Source organism: Motacilla alba, chromosome 2, assembly GCF_015832195.1.
Source record: "Motacilla alba alba isolate MOTALB_02 chromosome 2, Motacilla_alba_V1.0_pri, whole genome shotgun sequence".
In the NCBI taxonomy this organism is placed as follows: Eukaryota; Metazoa; Chordata; class Aves; order Passeriformes; family Motacillidae; genus Motacilla; species Motacilla alba.
In genome coordinates, this window is record NC_052017.1 from 141799309 (window position 1) to 141819846 (window position 20538).

Below are 20538 nucleotides of genomic sequence, written 5' to 3' on the forward strand. Positions count from 1 at the left end.
GTAAACACCTATTTCCTTGCAGAAGTTGAGAGTAAATGAAACCAAAGCTCACAATTGCATTTTGGTTTATTTATTTATTTTTTTTTCCTAATGGTCCATGTGTTTTTAGCGCTTATTACTGGATGCAAGGGGATGCTGCATCAGTGTGTACCTGCAGCATCCCTTGTTAGCTCACAGCTCTCATCTCATGTGCAAGAGAGGATGCTAACAACAGCTGGGTCCCCAAAAGGTGTTTTCCTGCAAATCCTGGAGACAAACCGCACTAATGGGAGGTGACTGGCTGCAAACTTGTGGCCAGAGGAAGATGGATGGCTTTGAGCAGGGGTGTTGTGACCTGAAACTTAAGCCTGTAGCTAGGTCACTGCCCTTCTTTCAAGTTGTTTTCACTGGGCTGGAAGCTTTCTTGTTATGCATGGAGTTTCATCCAGGGAGGATCTGAAAGGTCGCTTAACCCTTTGCCTCATAGTGAAAGCAGAAAACTGATAATACAATAAATCCAAAGCAATCCAACCATCCTTCAAAAAAAAAAAGAGCCTGAAAGCTGAAAAAGCCCACAAAGGAGGATGCTGGGTTTATATTGCTTGTTCAGCAAACAGCCTGCATCTGGGTTGAGGTTGCAGTGAAGGTTTATGCAGAAATTCAATGCCATTTGGGATGTAACACAGGTAATAGCATTTTTCTCCTCTTCTCTCTCCTCCTTCATCTTTGCTCTAATGCGTTTGACTGAATTACAGTGCAAATCCATGGCTGTATGAATACCGAGTGGGGGAGAAAAAAATGCAGCAGAAACCACAGGCATTGTTTAGGTAGTTCTTTGATGTATTTCACCCATGAATATAAACTGTTAGCCTTGTGGGATGGTTTTGGGCTAAAAGGGGCTTGAGACTGGTTTGTTGGGTGCCTTATAAAAACCCTTCACAGACATTTCACTTCCCATCCTTTCTCTCTTAATGTGTGTGCCTTGCAAAAAGGTGCTTGTACTCTCAGCTCCCAAGATTAAACCCCTTTTATTGCCCAAATACTGTTTGGAATCCACAATTTGTTCATATGTTGAATGCCTTGAAGGATATAAGTCCAAGTTCTGGCACTGCCACATCCATGTTCTACATGAGCACCTTAGCTTTAACCAGGCTTGTTGGGAAACACTTGTTCCTCAGGGCAGATCCTGCAGCTTAGGTTGGAGTCAGGAGTGGGACCATGCTGGCAGTGGTGGGTCTGCCTTGATAATGGAAAGGACAAGGGGGATTTGGCAGCTGGGCTTGTTTGTTTGTTTGTGAGTGCAGGGGGAGGACTAGTCTGTGATGCTTGGCAATAAATTTGGCCTGATACTTAAGTACCAGTTCCCAGGAAATTGCCGTCAGAGTAATTAGCATGTGCTGACTTATTTGTACAGTGATAACAGCAGGAAAGTATTGAAGCAGGAAAAACAAACATATTATTCATTTGAACCTTCAATCCACAGCCTTTACCTGACAGTTCACTCTTTGCAATGCACAGGTCTATTTTTAGACTTCCAAGTCAGGCGAGCTTTTTTTCATTTTTGTTTTGCATTTTGGTCTTTATTTTGCTGACATAAATTGGAAATTAATCTGTGCTTAGAGATAAACAAACCCAATTTTAAAATAAACCTTTTGAATACCAAAGACTCTGTGGAAGTGCTGAAGCTTCAGTACAAGGCTCTTGAATCCTGTGCCCATGGAAATGGGATGAGCTGCAGATGGCAGCTAGGGTAGGCAAGAGGAGCTCTCTGAGCAGATGCAGCTCTGGGTAGTGGAATGTGATCCCTATTTCTATTGGATGTGTTTCCTGTGAGCATCTTCTTCAGCCCAGGTTTCCCTGCTTGGTGGTGAGTGCTGCTTAGTCAGCCAGATTAGAATTGTCCTTTGACAGGGGAGCACTGAGGAGCAGGTTTAGTAACTGGGTAATAATTATTGTTAACGAGACTGCGGGAGAGTGGCACAGGGTCACAGGAGTTTGTGGTTGTGAGGCATCTGAGGAGGATATTTGGAGAAGGGCAGCCTTATATGTGTGAGTATATGGAAAAGCTGGTAAGAGGGCAGGAGATGTTTGGGGGTGGGGGGAAATGGGTGTGGAGAAATGTGTGTGGATTCACCTTGGAATGGAAACAATGGGGATGAAAGTGTTTGCCTTTCCTTTCCTCCCCTCTTCTGCTTACCAGCCCCCCGCAGAAGCAATTCCCTACCAGGCACTTGTGCTAAATCCTTTGAAAGCTCTTCTTCTCCTTTGGCTAATATAAATTCAGGAAAAAGGGTGGAGGCAGAAGACAGGCTGTCTGCAGGGGAAGAGAGCAGAGAGGCCCCAGGGTTTCTCCTGGAGATGGATTTGTGAACAGCTGAGAAAATCAGGCAAAGCATCTCCCTCAGCCAGCAGCTATATCACAGGCACCCCTGGCCTCAAATGCAGTGCAGATAAATCAGAGTTAAAGTGCCCTTTTTAAATACCAAAGGCTTTTAAGTATTTGCGCCAGCCATCAAAAAGGTGACTTACCATCTCCATATCTTGAGCTCTTTGCATGGAGCCTGCATGCCTCCCTGGAAGGTGGGGCTTAGGCAAACACTAGCAGTACCGCTTAAATCAAAGGTAGGAATGAAACTTGTGACCTCCCTTATGCAAGATTCAGACTGGGTGACCAAATGGTCCTAAATGGGAGTGATTGCTGGGCTTTTCAGCCCCAAAAGTTCATCCCCATCCCTAGTTCCCCCTGTATTTTCCAGCTACCAAGTGTGTTGGTGGAGGCTGGATTCTGCCTGCAGCCTCCACGTGTCCTAGGGAGCACTAGCAGCTCCTTGATTTTTGTGCCACAGATTAGTTACCCTTATAACCCTATGGCTGTCACAGTGAGCCCCTCACATTTTAAGCCCTAAAGGATGAAGGGGCAGGAGTGAGGGAAGGTATTACAAATGCACAACCATGAACCAGTACCATGAGGATGAAAACTAAACAAACCAGGCAGGAGTTGAAATTTGCTTTCTGTTTGCGGGCAGGGCTTTCCAGCTCTTTGAGAGAGAATGCATTCAGGAACTATATCCCGGGATATGCCTTTGAGGCTTAGAGGAACCCAGCAGATGTGAAGATCCTGGAATCAAGAAGCACAAAGGGAACTTGCAAGCATAATTATGATAAACATCAATGGGTGGTTTCAGAGTGTCAGAACTGGGAGCTTCATTCCTTTGGCTCAAGTGCTTGTAGTCAGGAAAGTTTTGTGTGCTTTTCGTAGAGCCACAGACTGGCCCAGACTGGAAGGGATTGTCTGGTTCAGTCTTTTGTAGGAAAGGGAGCCAAGGTGATTGTAGCAACCTTGTCCAGTTGTATCTTGAAGACCTCCAGTGATGGAGATTCCACCATCTCCCCGGGGAGATCATTCCAATGTTCTCACTGTAAAATGCTTATTTCTTACATTATGCTTTGTTTCTGACCAGTGAGTGTATTTTTTTTTAAATTCGCTTTTGTCTGGATATGATTTTTTCTGGTTTTTTCGCTGGGAAAAAAGAATCAAAGTGTGTTTCTTGGTTTAACAGCATTTTATTTTGCTGCTTGTGGTATGGATCTGGCACTTTTGCTGCTCTTCAGAGTCCACATCGGGGTAGTGATTGGATGCAGAGGACCTTTGGATGGGGCAGGGATGTCTGGGGCTGTACAAGCCTGACCACTGATAATGAGGCATCTTGTTCTTCATGCCATCAGTAGCTGAGCGTCTTGTTATTAGTACCTCATGGATTTCTAGGCTTTAAGGACATCGTGCTTGTTTAGTCTGACCTGCTGTGTAACAGAGATTCCTTGAATTAATTTCCACTCTGCAGTCAGCAGTTGTGAATGCAACCAAGCATACATTTTTGGGGGAGCAAGAGAAGCAAGGTGGAAGCATCCCATCTTATTTTGAAAACTTCCAGTGCTGGATCATTGGCCATGCCATTTGGAGGAGTTTTCTCTCTGTTAATTACCTAAAGTGTTGAAAAATGGTATAGTTTTTTCTGGTTTGTTTTCTGTTGAGCTTCAACTTTCAACCTTTGGTCTTGTTATGCCTTTGTCTGGCAGGCTGAGAGCACTCTTCTGACAGGTACCTACAGGCTGCGAGGTGCCTTTTAACTTTCTCTTTGATTGACTTCCTTGAGCTCCTTGCTACAAGCCTGGGTTTGTTCTTGTGGTTGTCTTCTGAACTCTCTCCAGTTTTTCCAGCAGTATTCCTGAAGTGTGGGTACAGGTATGAAACCTCACACTCCCATCAGCTGTGCCAGCCCAAGGCCCGAAGATAACAGGGCCTCTGCTGGTACGTGACATCCCTCGTCTCTGGAGCCAGGCACCATGGACCTGCCTTGCGAGCTCACGTTGGGCTAATTATGCCTCTTACCTCAGCCAGTCCTGTAGGTCTTGTATGTTTAAAAAGTTTCCACTCACCCATTTCTTTAATATGCCGAGCGTCTCTTTAATCTTTTTGATGTATTTTTTTTTTTTATTTTGAAAGGAGTTTTAGTCCAACCTTTCTCCCTGTACCAGCCACACATCAAAAATCTTTACAAAACTGAGAGCTGCTAGGAATGTGTTTTACAGAGCTGGAGGAAGGAAAGTAGTTCACAAGAGGGAAATAGCACTGAGATCTCCAGCGGATGGTGGGACAGGACAGATGCATATCACTGGCTCCAAAGTCCTGCAGGCTTTTTTGACCTCTTTGCATTGTCATGGATTGTTTTCTCCCATGAAGACTGACTATGGAGATGGTTAACCTGCAAGCACTATGCCAGTCAAACCTGTCACTATGGAGTGTAGCACCAAGCTTCTTGCCTGGGGGTCATGAACTGGCTGTTCCCATTGTGGTTTGGGTCAGTGCTGGTGAATTTCTAGATACTAGACACAGAGAGTTAACAGTAGTTTGAAATGAGATGTTTTTATTATTGCTTCTATGTTATTTCTTGTGTGTAATGATTCAGAGGAAACAGAGGTGTTGATCTAATGGGGAACCTAGAAAGCTTTTTGGTAATATCATCCAGATGTTTCCTTAGCACATCTGCTTAAGCCACTGTTGAAGTCAGTGCCTTCAGCGGTGCTGCTGTTGTGTTTTACTGCCTGCTGCTGTATGTGATGCTAATTTATGAGTAATGCAGAAATGGAGGAGGGGGAAGTTTAGCAGCAGAAGCAAGGACAACCAGCTGCCGAGGAAGCGTGGGAAAGGAAGGCAATCCAGACTGTAACCCAAATTATTCTTGCTTTTACCATTTGTGTAGGGTGTTTGGAAGTAATCTTGCATGTAATTTTAAGTACTGTGCCCCAGGTTTGCCTGGTTACGGGTCGGTGTGTACCTGTGCTGTTGCAACTCAGCCATGTGGGCAAGACATTTGTCTCTTTGAACACTGACTTCAGCTGAGAGCAAGGCAAGCTCTCCTTGTGTGAGAAGATACTCCTGCCTGTCCCCTCATTAGTGGGAAGCCGTTTCTCTCCCTGGTTGTATCTGTTTAGCACTTCAACACTGCCTTTCTAATTCGTGCGCCAGGATTGTCAGCATGTGGTGTTCCTCCAGGGAGGGTCAGCTTTGGGACAGCTCAGCTGCCTCATGCCAGGGCTTTGGGCAGCCAGGATACTACTGGGAGCTGTGCTTTTAATGTCACTATGTCAGCATTGTGCCCTGCCCAAAGGAACATTGCCAGCAGCCTGAGGATAACGTTCCATAATTCCCAGTGCCCTGAGCTGTGCAGTGTCTAGTGAGCACTGCAGCTCCTTACACCACGCTGCTCTTCCTCCCTCTTCCCCAATGACTTCTGCTGGTGGATCATTTTCTGTGTCACAGAGAGCATATCTTCAGAGCAGGCCAGTTCGTGGTGCTCACTGCAAACTACTGACGTGGATGTCTGGTCTTAAAAGGTGATGGTAGCCACAAGGTCTTTGAAGAAGAAAAGAATCTCATCTCCCCATATGAAGTCTAGTGTGTCACCTCCCTGCAGGGATGGTGGGGTGACGTTGGAGGTTATGCAGGTTAAAATGGGAGAGGAAGGTGGAAATGTGTGGTTGGGGTGTGGCAAAGCCCTTCTGTGAGGAGGAGATGTTGATGTGGTAGGTGCCTGTGAGATGAATGGCCCAAAGGCGTAGATCTCATCCTATTTCTGCCTCTTTCTCTCTAATGAGTGACACAGCACAGTGAGCTGGCCAAGGATGGGCCATCAAGTGCTCTTGGTTACGTGTCAGAGAGCGGCCCAGCTGGGTGATTCACAGGATGGAAGTGGACATTGTAGAGCCCCAGAGGAGCCTGCAGCACCTTGGTTCATGTCTGTGGTCCTTCAGAGAGTAAAGATGCTGAAACAGCACTGCAGGTCTTGGAGCAGGAGAGGCAGTATGGCTTCTAAATGTTTGTCATGTGAACACAGAAAGCAGCAATAGATGGTCAGAGAGACAAGTTTCTGGAGCTGTGGATGGCATTACCACCCTCATGGCTTGGGGCCCATCTTGTTTCCAGTTGCCATCTCGTTAGCTGTACCCTCCATGCTCCCAGGCAGTGCCAGAGCCATTTGCTTCCACCACACCAGCTATGATCTTCTTTTCTTCTGGCGATGAACCACGCTGCTTGGCTTCCCTAGCAAAGGTGTGTTTGAGCATCAGTGGCTTTGTACCTGCTGTGCCACATCCTGCACCCAAGAAAGAGGTTTCTTCTGTAGCATAGACCAGTTTTCCTGCTTCTCATAGAATGATATCATAGAAAGGCCTGGGCTGGAAGAGGCTGGTAGAGATCATCTATTCCAACCCCTCTGCCATGGGCAGGGCCCTCACTTCACTGTTGGTCACTGTAACTAGGAATGTTAAATCTGGGTGGGACCAAGCATCCATTAATATAAGAGAGCTCTTCTTTTATGAGGCTAAATTACAAGTTATTCCCAGCTGCCTCCTAAACCTATGTAAGTTTCTATGTCACTGGCCCACCCTAGCAATCCTTCTCTCCTTGCTGGGTTGGAGTTAGTTTGCAGGTCCTCCCTCATGGGATAGGGCTGCTGGCCTCTTCTGCAGCTCTTCCCACCAAAAGAAACCTTGTAGACATCTCCACTGTGTTTATTTTCTATCTCTTTCAAACGTCCCCTGAACACAGATGAAGGCTGCTTCTTTCTTTCTCAGGTCCATTATGTTGCGTTGCTTGTGTCTGGCCAGTGTCCAGTGGAGGAGCTCCTGGACATCACAAAAGTCTTTAGATAAAGTACCAAAATGCTGTATTTCCATTTCTCTGTGCACACTCCAAAAAATGGGGTTTTTTGATAAAACTTGGAATTTAATCTAGATTTGGTTTCTGGAGTTGTTCCTGCCTCCTCAGTGGAGCAGTGTGTTATACCCAGCAGAGCAATGTCTGCATTAGTATTAATCAACCCACAGTGTAGTCACTTTGCTAGTTTGTGACAGTCTGCAGTTGAACACTTACATTGTCTAAGGGTAGAATTTACATGTAAAGCTAACTGTATTGTATTCTGTATTAAAATCCACTTAATTTGATTAAAGTAGCTCAGTGTTTCCTTTGTTGGCATTTGAGCTGACTGTTTCTTCGTCACTAATCCGGTGCGGTGTTGCAGTTGAACGCACCCTCAGGAGACAGTCAGCTTCAGTAAATCCTCCTTTTTGGGAAAAGTGTAGTAAAAATTTAGACAGGGTCGGCTACTGACAGTACATCTAAACTTTCTGACTCCATCTGCATTTTGGTTTGTATTTGAAGGGAGTCTTTGTTTCCAATGGAAGGTATAATACAAAATGTAAAAGTTTGTGACTCCAAAGGGAAATTTTCCAACTGTTGAAACAAAGTGCTTCAAATCAAAAAGAGTTTCAATTCAGCAACTTTAAAGATTTCAAGATTTTTATATTTCTTTCCACTTATTCGAATGGTAGAAAAAAAAAATCAAGATCTTTGAATTCCACAAGGATGATGGAACTGGATTTTTCTTTGACATCTCATATTCATCTCTGTTAAAGTAGTACCTTCCATTGGCTGAATCTTGAGGCAACAACAAGATGTTCTTTTGTCAGTACTGCAAGGTCAGGGTGTCCTTTGGTGTGTGAACCAGACATCACTCTCTTGATACTAATAGAAATCTTGTATAAAACCTGAAGGTTTGTCAGTCTGTCCTGATACAGATATTAAAACTGTGTTTTCTTTACAGGTGTATCCACTGTTTGGATGATGAAACTTGATGAGCTGCAGTTCAGCTTGGATTACAGTATTTCAGAAGACTTTCTGAACTTGCCAGGCAACCCTTCCCCTAGACTTTGGGGACAGAGGAGCTAAAATTTATATTTCCAGTGTCACACAAGAAGATAGAATGGAGTTGGCTGCTTTACACAAGTAATGAAAATCAATGCTGTGTTGTTCTTGGAAGGAGTGCTCAAAAGGAGAAAAGCCTGGCATATACATCTTGGTTTAGAGACAGATTTTACCTGGGAAGAGTGTGCCCAGGGGAAGATACAAGAAGAAGGGGAAGAGGTGATGGGAAGAGATTATGCTACAAGCCAGCTTCCTGACCTCCAGAGTGGGATTGAAGCTTTGTAACAAGGTAAAAAAAAAAAAACAAAAACAAATGCAAAACATTTTCTTTCCTTCGTACCTCAGTGAAATATCCATCAGACAAGAAGTGAGATGAGTAGTGTGTCCATGCATTGAGTAGTTTCTCCTACTGCCCCTAGTCTCTGTCCTGTTCCCTGGCCACTTCCTGTGTCCTGCATCACCCATACCTGGAGCAGGCTTCATGTAAAAATCATCAGCAAGTCTCGACTGCCTTAGTTGTCCACATATCTAAGACTTAATTTTTCAAGCATCTCTGCTCACACACGCACACACACACACACACACACACACACACACACACACACACACACACACACACACACATACACACATTAAATGTGTTGCTTCTGCAGAACACTTGTGCCTTTACTTTATACCTGAGGATCTTGCTGCTCTGTTGTTGGCAGTGAGGATGACAAGTCCCTCACACTGTTTGCACTGCACTCTTTGTAGATCCAGAGCAGGACAGTGATGGGTTTTCTAAACTGATGAGATACAGAGAGAGCTGAAGTGTATAGGATTTCACATTGCTTTGTCCAAAGGCACAAGAGGAGAAAGGCAAAAAATAGAGTGAAATTACCTGTTTCCAGTTTACTACCTTCAGAGAACTGAGAAACATTGATTGTGGAAAAGAAAGTTGAAGCTTGATTTAGTTTTTAGCTTCTTTCCTGCTGCAAATGTTTTTCTTCATAAACATGCATGGCTCTTCCCATGTTGGACCCTGGGCTCTGGAGTGCTGGAAGCATTCCTTGGAGGAGAAGGCTGGGCAGGATGACAGAGGGGTGCCAGGCTTGGTCTGTTCTAGCGATACAGCTCCATGGGCATGGAGGTCATACAGCTTTCCTCTGCTGCACTTCATGCACTCCGTGCACTCTGAAGGCTGGATGGTGCTGAGGGTGGAAAGGATTCATCAGACTCTCCCTCTGAGTATGTGTGGTGTGTGTGATGTTGCCATGAAGGCCATGCCAGTGTGTGCATGGGGACCTATACTGTCATGGCAATATGCCCTAATAAATTTGGCAATGATGAAAAATGCTGAACTGAACTCCACTGAGGTGACCCCCCCTTCAGATTAGAGATTTCCTGGCTGTCCTTCACCCTCACATCTCAGCACTGAGCTGGAAGGACCATCATTTTGTATCAGAAGTTTTTTACCTCTGTGACTCATTCAGATGATGGTTTAACTGCTCATTTTTCCAGTGAGAATGCTAGTGACATGGGTAGATAGGGTGGTGGGAAGGTACCACTGTCTGGGAAGCAGCAATGGTTTCACATCTGTGAAGAGACTATCTATGACTAAATGTGTAGCTGCTACATTTCTAAAGCAGATTTGAATCAGAGAGATGAAGGACTCTTTCAAAGTCTGGGTCTGGCCCAGTTCCTTGGAAGAACCAAATTTAAGTATTTGTTCGTTAAGCCAAAGTTTCTGTTTCAGAGTGGATGTTTAGATGTTAATCTTGCATTGAAAGTCCCCCATTTAAAGGTGAGGGGACAAAATGTGTGATACATTGAACAGCAGCCACACTGTTAAAGATGAAAGGGAGTAGAAGTGGCTGTACAGAGTGAGACCAGTTTGGTATCTCCCCAGGTGATAGCTAAGAGAGGAAAGAGTATAAGAAAGAGTGCTTTAGGAATGAGCTTTTCTCAGCAGATCCTTGCAGAATCCAGTGATAAAATGTGCTAAGCGTTTCTTGGGAGTGTCCTTTATGTCCATTTGTCCCCATGGATCAGATGCTCCTGTTGTGCTCAGGTTACGGAGCTCATTACTCTGAGCAACCCAAGCCATGCAGTCTCTGGCCCAATATTGTGTTTATATGGATTAGCCAAGGTCACCTAAATCAGAGGTGCTAAATTGGATTCAGCCAGGGAACATCACAGCACCTGGTGGGGTGCTGGTCCTGCTCCAATGACCAGGAGATGGAATTCACCCTCAGTCCTGTGTAATTCTGTCATTTAACCCCACCACTTCTTCCCCTGGGAAGCATCTACTGGCACTTCTTAGAGAGCACCAGTCATATCTGTGGGTGTGAATTCCTCTGTAACAAGTAGAATTTAATGAGAGGAGCAAACCTTAGAAAATCCTGTACAGCTCAGTCTTCAATTAGTTGTGTAGGACTGTTGTCTTCTTGGTGGCTTGATGCTTAAAGGAGAGAGATACAACCCCTTGTATCTCACAGGAGCCTCTTCCAGGTCTCCAAAGAAGAATAGAGTGTAATTTGGCACTTATTATTTCATTGCATCAGCTTTTCTGGGTCTGGGAGTGCTCTTAGCACAAGCAAATAAATTACCCGTCTCATTTTGCTGCATGCACTGCAGCCAGCCATATGTTTGAGGCTGATAGAGATTCTTATCTCATGGGCTAAAATTACTGAATGGAGGATGACATTTCTTATCAGGGGCTTTGCTGAATCAGACAGTGGCCCTGGCACCCAGCTCTGAGACACCACTCCTCTTTGTCCATCCTCCCAGCCCAGCAATAAATGGATTTGTGTCTGTAGGTCAGACATGCTTGTGTCAAGGTTTTGTTGCAGATCGAAGCTCAGGATTTTCCATGTGCCTGGGAGGATGTGGGATTGAGGAGGGGAAGGGAGACCAATCATGTGTCTAAAACAGGGCATCTTAGAGCTGTGCAAATGCATCTTTACTTAGAAGTCCTTGTATGCACAGCTGATAGCTTCAGGCTTCACATCCAGGGACTCTTTTCTCCCACTGGACAAAGGCTTTGCTTCCAGTTCTGTGGTGTGAAAAGCCATCCCCTCCTGCTGACAGCAAGAGCTTTTCTCCAGACTTCAAGCTGGCATCTCTCCATCCTCCCATCTCTTTAAGGACAGGTTATTTTCCTTCCTGTCTTTCCATTTCTGTCTTTGGAGGTTAACCTGGTAGCTGCTGATGAGTCAAGGGATTGTCTGGGTGTTTATCAAGTAGGAGAGAGACAGGGAAGCTTCTCCTACCAAGCCGAAGCATCTTCTTTTTGCCTTATCTTTGCCTCTTAGAGCAGAACTGACAGCATGGGATGTTCAGCTTCTGCAGTGCATCTGGGCAAAGCTCTTGATGGAGAGTGGACTTGGTGAACTCCCCTAACTGAGCACTGTCTACAAAGGCAAGTTTGCTCCTAGGAGTCCTCCTGGGCAGGAAGCAAGACTAGCTACCCACCTAGCCACCAAGCATGGTCAAACTTCCTGTAAGAAGTTCCTAGGAAAGGCACTCTGAATTAGCATGTGGTTTTGCTCGTGGAAGGGTGCCTTCCACACAACAATACCGTTGTAGTGCTGTACTAAGGGCAGGGTCATCTTCTCAGATCAGAATAAATCTGGTAAAATACCATCTTTGATGGAGAGAAACTTAATGTGCAACATCAATTTCTTCTGCCAGGTGGTCCCAAAGGAGTTTTTCAGTTTATCTGTGACTATGGCAAGATACTTAACTTCCCCTTTAGTTACAGGTATCTTCCAGCTGGCCTGTGGCAGCCATGTAATGCACAGCAGGAGGTCAAGCCCCAGGTGTCCAGCAGAAGCCATTCTTCAGGTCAGTGTAAGAGTGGTAGCTATGCCTAGTACAGTGAGGACATTGTGGCTGAAGGTCCCACTATTTGCCCCCTTCCTGACTCAATCCTGGCATGCTCTTGGAAGCATGGGACTAATCTTTGAGCGATGCTGCCCACGTAAGACCACTTTATTTCAGAGCCAAACCACCAGCACTGCTTTCTGCAGTGCCCCATGAGATGCCCAGAGATATCAGCCCTCTGTGGTGTGGCAGTGGGCCAAGGCTGTGCTCTGAGTGACTCCTTGGGGAGGCTCCTCTGCCATCTGCAGCAGCTGTCAAGAAATGCTGGGGCTGATGGGTGCAGCATCCCCAGGGTGCCCCATCTCCAAGGTAGGGCGGCAGGGGTCAGAGAGCAGGACAGTGCCACCCTTCTCATGGATGGCACCTCTGGGCATGTGCTGCCATCTTCCCCTTCTTGAAACAGCATCCACAGCCTGATTTTCAGGTTTTTCTCTGTCCTCCTTCCTGCATTCTGATGGTGAAGCCCAGCATTCCTCACAGCTTGCAGCATGGGGGTCCCAAGCACCTGCAGATGCTGTCACATCTGTAGGCTGGGTCTTGCTTCCCTCAGACCTTTTTTCTTCACCATTTTCCCCCTGAATCATGCTGAGTCACCCTGACCTCAGTGGAGCAACCTCAGGCCTGCCCATCAGCCTCTGGCCCTGCACCAGCAGTTGAGCAATCACTGCCCTGAGGTCATGCTGGAGTGGAGGTCTCCAGGGCAGCAGATGACCAGCTGGCCCTTGGGCTTTGCTCCCCAGCAGATTCTGCATGCCATTGCACCACAGTCATGCTTTTCCCCTTTACCTGGCTCCTGCTGAGGTGGCTGTTTATTGCCTGTTTGCCCTGGGTGCAGTACTCTGCTGTCCTTTGGGAATAGGTGGTCGCCTTGGTGGGGGATTGGGGAGGTTATGGGGAAGTGCTGTGTTTAAGGCTAGTGAGCGTCTGAGGTGACCAGCTGGTAACTTTCAGCTTTCAGCCTGGCTTTTCCAGCTGGGTGCCTGCCTTTAATACAGTTGCAGGATCATGTTTGATTTGTTAAAAGAAAGAGCAGAGGGGTTTCCTCCAACTGCCAAGTGCATGCACTGTCTGACCGTTGTCTCAGGCATCATGTCTGCCTGTGACTTCTGAGTTGTTGCAGATAACCTCGGTGAGTTGGGCTCTGGCAGCATACCCACCATGGAGTTCACCCCAGATGCCTGTGGGGTGCACCCTGTATGTGCACAGCACTCACCCTACACACTCACACTAAGCATGCTGCACACCCACGACATGCAGCCCATGCACTCACGGCATCATGGCATGTACCCCACACTCCCAGTGTGCAGTTCCATGCACACTGCAAACTTGTTGAGATGACGTGCTGGGTGGCAATGCTTAAGGTGATGAGAACTCACATCTTTGCTTTCAGTTCCCAGACTGAGTTTGCAGTTGGAAAAAAAAAGCAAAACCTATCATTTTATTTGTCAGCTGAGGTAATTTTTTTTCTAGAAGCTGCTAAGGCACAGTCAACCTGGAAACCGCAGTGCTCTTACTAGAAACCATTATCTGGGTTAGACTGACACACATAATGGGAAGGTTGAATTGGCCCTAACACATGGCTGGAACATTGTTAGTGCCCAGTGTTGGTCCTGCTCTGGTGCAGCCGTGGGTGATTTAGTGGCCTGTGGAGCAGCTACTGCTCTCTTGCAGTTGATGGTGTCTGTCAGATGTCCCATGTGTAGCTCTGGGAGTATGGGAATAGGGACTGAACAGGCTGAATTTCCAAATATTCCCAAATACTCATATCCGTAAATCTGTTTATCATAGGTGCTGCCAGCCAGGTATGAGTTGTGGAGTATAGGGGAGCCTCCAAAACTTCTGCTCCATGCTCAGGGCATCCCTGAGTACCAGCACAGGCCTTTGCACACAGAGCAGGACAACCCAGCAGAAATGGAGGAAAAGCAGACTGGCTTGGTCCCTACCATTTTGAGCAAGCCAGAATACATATTTTAGAAGGGGAGTCTTCAGTAAAAGTACCTGGGAACCTCTCCTTTCTGACTTTGGTGTCTTGAAAACAGCCTGTTTTCAGAGGTGCTGTGGGCAAGCCCTGTGTCCTGCACCTTGTGCTTGCTCAAGTAAACCCTCAGTGCCAGCTTTTCCCCATCCAATTTCTGTCCTCATGTCTTGTACTTGATTATCTTCCCATCTGATTTGTTACAGTAACAAGCAGCTCATTTAGGTAATTTCCATCTAGCCTAATTAAGATTCTACATGCCTTTTTATTCCAATGGAAAAAAAAAAGGGGTTCCTCTTGATTGCTTTTGAGTACGGAGCGTGCAGCCGGGTGCCCTTGACTTCGGCAGCATTTAGGAGCACGTGTAAGTGCTTTTCTGATCTGAACCAAAACTGCAGTAAATCTTGACGACTCTCAGCAGGAGCCTTTCATCTGCATGAAGCTCTGTAAGTGAAGGAAGTGTTGGCAACTCTTGGAGCCAACAGAAAGAATGTGTAAATCCTGGCAAGGAGGTGAATTACCGTGGAGTTCAAAGCATGACATGCTCCTTTATGTACTCTATCTCAGTTGTCAGGAGGGAGTTAGCTCTTAAAATGTGGTGCTGGGGATGGGGACTGAGTTATTTTGTGCTTGCTTTTGTGCTTTTGTGTTTTGGACTTTGCCAAGCATTCAGGTGGATGGGTGCTGCCCCATCCCACAAACTCCAGCTGGCTGAGCATTGTGGGAGGAAGGATGAAGCTGCTCTGCAGTCCTTTATTTACTTTGGTGCTGCAGGAGTAACTTTACAGAGCAGTCAGTCCTTAGCTCAGGAAATATTTTCCTGCTGACCGCATCTCCTAGTGGGAGAGCTAACTGCTCTGCCACTCTGGGAGTGAAGGCAGGAAGAGCAAAGTTCTAGCTGAAAGTCCTCCTTTTTCAAAATTAGTCTGATTTTTTTTTTTTAAGTACTCGATTGCTGGGTTATTCTTGGAGGTATCTTTAACTGGGCCTTGCAGGATATTTCATGTCTTTGGCAAACTTTCAAGAAGGAGGTGTCTTAGTGATTCTGTACAACTCCAGAGGGCTGCAGAGGATGCAGGCAGGTGGTAATGCCAGAAGGAAGGGATTAGAAGTCAAAATAAATACAATTTATGCAATGGCTTCATGAAGAAATGCAGCCTGATGAGGGCATGGAGCAGCAAAACACTTCTTAAGGAGAGACAGAGCATCACTGCTTTGCTCGTGTGACACGGGGAAGGATCCAGCTCTCTTCCCCAGGGGATGGGCTGGTGCATCTTTTCCATCTCTAATGTCTCTGCTTCCTCATATCTGATGTAAATAATTTATAAGGCTCGAAACGTGATCATGGGGCCGTCTGTGCAGGAGGAAGATTAAAGCCTGGGGCCAGCAGTGTGCAGGAGACCTGCTACCTAATGCAGTGCCTGTTCTCCATGGGCAGTATGCCAGGTGAACAAGTGCTGTATTAGTGCCTGAACCCTACTAGAGTCGTCCCACCCAGTCCTTTTGTTCTTTCCACCCCCTTTTTCATGTCTCCTTCCCTCCCCCCTGCCCTTATTTTCCTATTTCTTGTCTTTTTTTTCATTCCTCCTTCCTTTTTATTTCCTCTTCTTTTTTTTCCCCTCTTTGCTGTTTTCCCCTATTCTATATATGAAAAGTCAGCATCTCTTTTTTTCTAGGTAGTAGTTTTTGGCTATAATTGAGCTGTGGGTATTCTGACCACACAAGAACTAAACAAAGGGGTTGTCACTTCTGTACTAATCTGGCTTCAACCTGGGGATGAAAAATCACCTGTGGGCAGAGAGTGAAAGTCTGTGAAAACCTGTGCTGGTAGTGGTCTGAGAGACAACTTGCAGTGCCCAAGTTCAAGATCCTTGAATTCAGCCTAAGTAGCCAGTGAATGCCAATCAAACCTGTAAGGCAGGCTCTGGTGTGAATTGCTGCAGAGCAACTGCAGCACAGTTTCACTGGCAGGTCCCAGGACAGTTGCACAGGTGTTTCAAACTTTTTGGAAAGCAAAGACAATGTAGAGACAAATCTTGCTGGTTGTATTGCTCCCTCACTTGGCGGACTTGCTCCTCACCTAGAGCTCCAGAGACTGAAGACAAATCAGAGGCCATTAGCCATTCTGAAGCAGCATCCAGAGGTGTTGATCAAATATATAAATAAATAGAGCCCAAACTCCAGAGATGGGCTCACTTCCAGGAGACCTGCTTTTACCTACTCTGGTGTCCTGATGGAGTACCTCACCTGTGAAGTAAAACAGAGACAGTTTGGGATGTTCAGCATGGAGAAGAGATCTTCTAGGAAGATCTTAGAGCACCTTCCAGTACCTAAAGGAGGCTACAAGAAAGCTGGAAAGGGACTTTTTACAAGGACATGGAGTGACAGGACAAGGGGGAATGGCTTCAGACTGAAAGCTGGCAGGTTTAGGTTGGACATAAGGAAGCAATTTTTACTGTGAGGTGGTGGGGCACTGGCAACAGGTTGCCCAGAGAAGTCATTGATGCCTCATGGCTGGAAGTGTTCACAGCCAGGCTGGATGGGGCTTTGAGCAACCTGGTCTAGTGGAAGGTGTCCCTGCCCATGGCAGGGGGGATTGGAACTGAATGAAGCTTTGAAGCTCCCTTCCTACCCAAACCACTTTGTGATTCTTGAAATCCTGCAAGTTGTGATCTCCTATTGCAGTTGATCCATTTGCATTAATTGAGAGGGAAGAAACATGACATTTTCAGTCCATTCAGCAGCAGAGACATGCTTGTGCCAAGACACCGCTGGCAACTGCTGAGGTGGCAGTTTCAGTAGAAGGGTAGAGGGATGGCTGAACCCAGAGCCTGAGTATAGCACCCCTTCATCTACACACGTGAGCTGGATGAAAGCACCATAAAATGCCCCGGTCAAATGTTAGTGAACCTCCAGAAATATTCTCTCAGAATATCACTTCTTTCTGATTGTCCAGGGAAACAGGTCAGCCTACCAAATGCAACAGGAGTCAATAATAATTACATTTATAAGGGGCATTTGCTGACTTAATCTCTCCATGGCTTTGTCTTGGTATCTCTTGCTCTGTTTGTGGAGAGCTCATTTAAGTGGGTAGTTGCTTGTCCCTGTGCCTGGGTGGCTGGTCTTGTCAGTCCTCCTCGTATCACTCACTGAAGTAAATTGTAAATATAAATATTTTTAAACTCAGGGCTTTCATTACATCATATTCAACAGCATGGTCTCCTTTTTGTACCATCTCAAATTTATCCTTCAAATAACACACATAATTTTTAGCATCATTTCAAAATGCTGCAACAATGTTATTGTAGACACAACTATTGTAGCTATTTATAAGAACAGGATGCTCTCAGTTTCCTGGGACTGTACAGTATTTTCATTTTTTGGCTTCTCTTTGAGAATTGTGTAAACCACTCTTTATTTTCAGCAAAGCATCTGTTTTAGCTTCGCGATTACTTTGTCTTTTAGACTGAAAGGGGCCTCAGAGCGTTTTAACCTCCTGCTTCCCCTGCCTTGTAATCCCCCCAGGGTTTGCCAGGCTCCTTCCCAACATGAATGGGGTCCGGAGGGGGAGCAGGGGAAGGGGGATGCACTTCCGATGAAGTCAGCCAGGCTCCGTGCTGCGGCGGGAGCTGGGCAGGACCCCCCATCCTGGCTCAGAACGCTGCCAGCGCCGGATTAGGCAGCGCAGCCCCCAGCTCGGAAGCCGGTGGTGACTTCACTCCCCCGCCGCTGACCTCCTCATGGGAAGCTTTTCCCAACAGGAAGATGCATGAGGTTGTTAAATACTTCCCAATGTCTGGCTGAAGTTTCCCCTTTCCTAATTTAATTTCACTTTGCTTAGTTTGATTTAGGTGATGATTTAAGAAAAGGAAAAAAAAATCACTTTTTTGACAGTTTATATATTTTTTTCAGTTTGAAACATCTTACTCCACTTTTAAGTAGATAAAAATCCTTTGGTCTGTCACAGGTGCAGTGGATATTGGCTTTAGAGAGCATCTCCGTCTCCACAAATTGCTTTATCCCAATATAAAGGGATATTTTAGAAAAAAATAAGTCATAGTTTAGAAAAAAAAGAAGAGTGCTTGAAAAAGAAGGATGCACCAGGCATGTCTGTTCTTTTTTCCCCACAGTCAACTTGGTGCCGCTTTCTTTTCATGTTTCCATTGGTGATTTGTGGAGTTCCTCCCCTGAACACCCATCAGCAGCAGAGACCCTCAGTGCTGGGCAGTCCTGGTGTGTCTGCCCAGGTCCTGGGCTGCAGCAGGCCTACAGCTGAGTTTCTGTTAGGAGCAAAATGCAGAAGAGTGGGTCATCCCTTCTTCTTCTGTGGAGTTCTGTGGAAGGTAAAACACTTCACCCAAATCCAAGGAGGGTTTTGGCATGGTAAAGCTGGAGCTTGAAACCCTGCTGAAGTTCCAGTACCTCAGCCTTGGGCTGGGTCTTCTCCCAGGGCTGCTGGTGCTCAGTGGGGAACTTGGGCTGCATTGGGCCATTCTTGGCTCTTGAAGCATCTTTGAGTTTCATTGAGCTTCTGCTCTTGGGGGTGATAAAGGAATTTATGTCCACTAGAAAACACAATGGGTGGCAGAAGCCTTGAAAAATTTGGTACCATGAGAGCAAGGAGGAAGGAGACTGCTCCTCTTTCCTGTTTTTCTTCCTTCCCTTCTCCCTCTTTCCTCTTCCTGCTTGGCACTCTCCTCTGGGACTCAACCTCCACTTAAGGGGATGCCACCACCCCTCCTGGTCAGGAAGCCAGTTGTGCAGCTGAGAGATGCTGATTTTTGGAAGTGCTCTTAGATGTTTTTGTTTGCTCATCTTGGAGATGAAGTGTGGGTACAGTTGCAGCCTGAGATGCCAGTAGCTTACAGTTGCATCTAACATATATTTCAATTTTTGTTATCTTCCTGCAGCTGTTTTCACAACACTCATATGAAAGGTCCACTTATCTCACTCCTTCCATGGTAGAAAAGGCTTAAGAAAACATTCCTGTTTGTTTGTATTGAAACTGGTATGGTTTGTGGCTTTTATGTTTTCTTGCAGGGCTTTTTGTTTTGTTTGGTTGTGTTTTCTTTATCATCTTGAACTCTTGAGCAGAAGGTAACAAAACACTCAAGGGCAGAGTCTTATCTCTTCTGCATTAGTGCAAAGGTAGAGCTGTCACTGACCGTGGGATTGCATTGTCTTGTTTCAGAGGCAAGCCCTCTGTTTTAAATAAATTGATGAATCCCTCTGCAAATGCACATTAATTTTCCACTCCCCTTTCTTACTCATTAAGGTATGTTGCATTATAGTTACTAGGAGTCACGCAGACCTCCTATAACACAGCAGTTGCATCATTATTAAAGACCTTTTGTTTTGATTCTTCATAGAAACAGCTGTATCAGAGGGATGGATGTAGGGGGCTTAATTTGGCATCCTGGAGCAGTGCATTGATCCACTCAAATACAGCTTTGCATGTAGGGGCCAGGGGTTGCACACGTCTCGCTGCCCTGCACGTGGCCAGCAGCACTGTGAAGTTTCAAAGACTGGGAGCTGGGGAGATGGAGCCTGCAAGCCTGGCCAGGTTTGGCATTGGAGCTTCTCTGGGACATGAAGGATTTGGGACACGAGCTATGGCTGCTCATGTCCTTTCCTTCTGATGGCTGGTGTGGTCTCCTGCTGTACAGGAGATGTTCTCCAGCACAGCAGTGGTATTTGTCCAGCCTGGAAGGGTAGTCAGGGTCTTCTTTGCTTTTGTTATTAGATTGGCTGAGAGGCTGCAGACAGGGGGAAGGAAAAGCTTGATTTCTCATGTGTGTGCTCTCAGGTGCTGGGCTGAGACTGAGCTTGTCTGGTGGGGAGGCAGAGGGGTTTATGGTGTCATTGCAAGTTTTTGTGCCTCTGGGTCATTAGGTAGATGCAAATCATATGATTTTTAAACTGGCTAAAGTTGGCATGGAGTAAGTGAGTCAGACGCTTCCCCCTTTGCAATGGTCTTCCTGTCTGCAGATCGGTGGCGGGCACCAAGGGCTTCACTTGCTGCTCTGCTCCAGCAGCGCCCAGGTCAACTGGAAACTGTTTCCAAAGGTTGCATTCCTTTGATCAGTGACTAGTGAACTCAGGTATTTAAGGTAAATATTACAGCTTTCTGGGAACTGTCGCCTGAGTTGCCACATAAACAGTATGAAATTATTATCACGGAGCCAGTTTGGCTGACACAGGAATGTTTTCCACTTGCGTGGATATGCAAGAGAGGACCTCTCAGTGCTCCTGGATGCTGAGGAATTCAGCCTCTCAGCCTTTCTGAGAAGAGGTTTTCCTGCCTGCTCTGCAAACTGTGAAAACAAAACACACAGATGAAGAGAATTACCCGGGATCACGTAGGATGCTGCTGCGCTCAAGATCAAAATCGTCATCTTCCGTGTCCCAGTTTTCACTCCATCTATTAATACACCACGCTATTTTTAGCCCTCTAAGT

The 20538-nt window shown here is 46.1% G+C and overlaps 1 long non-coding RNA gene across 3 annotated transcripts in view; it reads left to right on the plus strand.

Annotated features, from left to right (window-relative positions):
- The window catches only part of LOC119698382, a 146915-nt gene that overhangs the window by 84505 nt on the left and 41872 nt on the right, over nt 1–20538 (plus strand). For all 3 annotated transcript variants that reach the window (XR_005256147.1, XR_005256146.1, XR_005256145.1), the window contains exon 3: nt 8142–8531. This is a non-coding gene — a long non-coding RNA (uncharacterized LOC119698382). The remainder of the gene's footprint in view (nt 1–8141; nt 8532–20538) is intronic.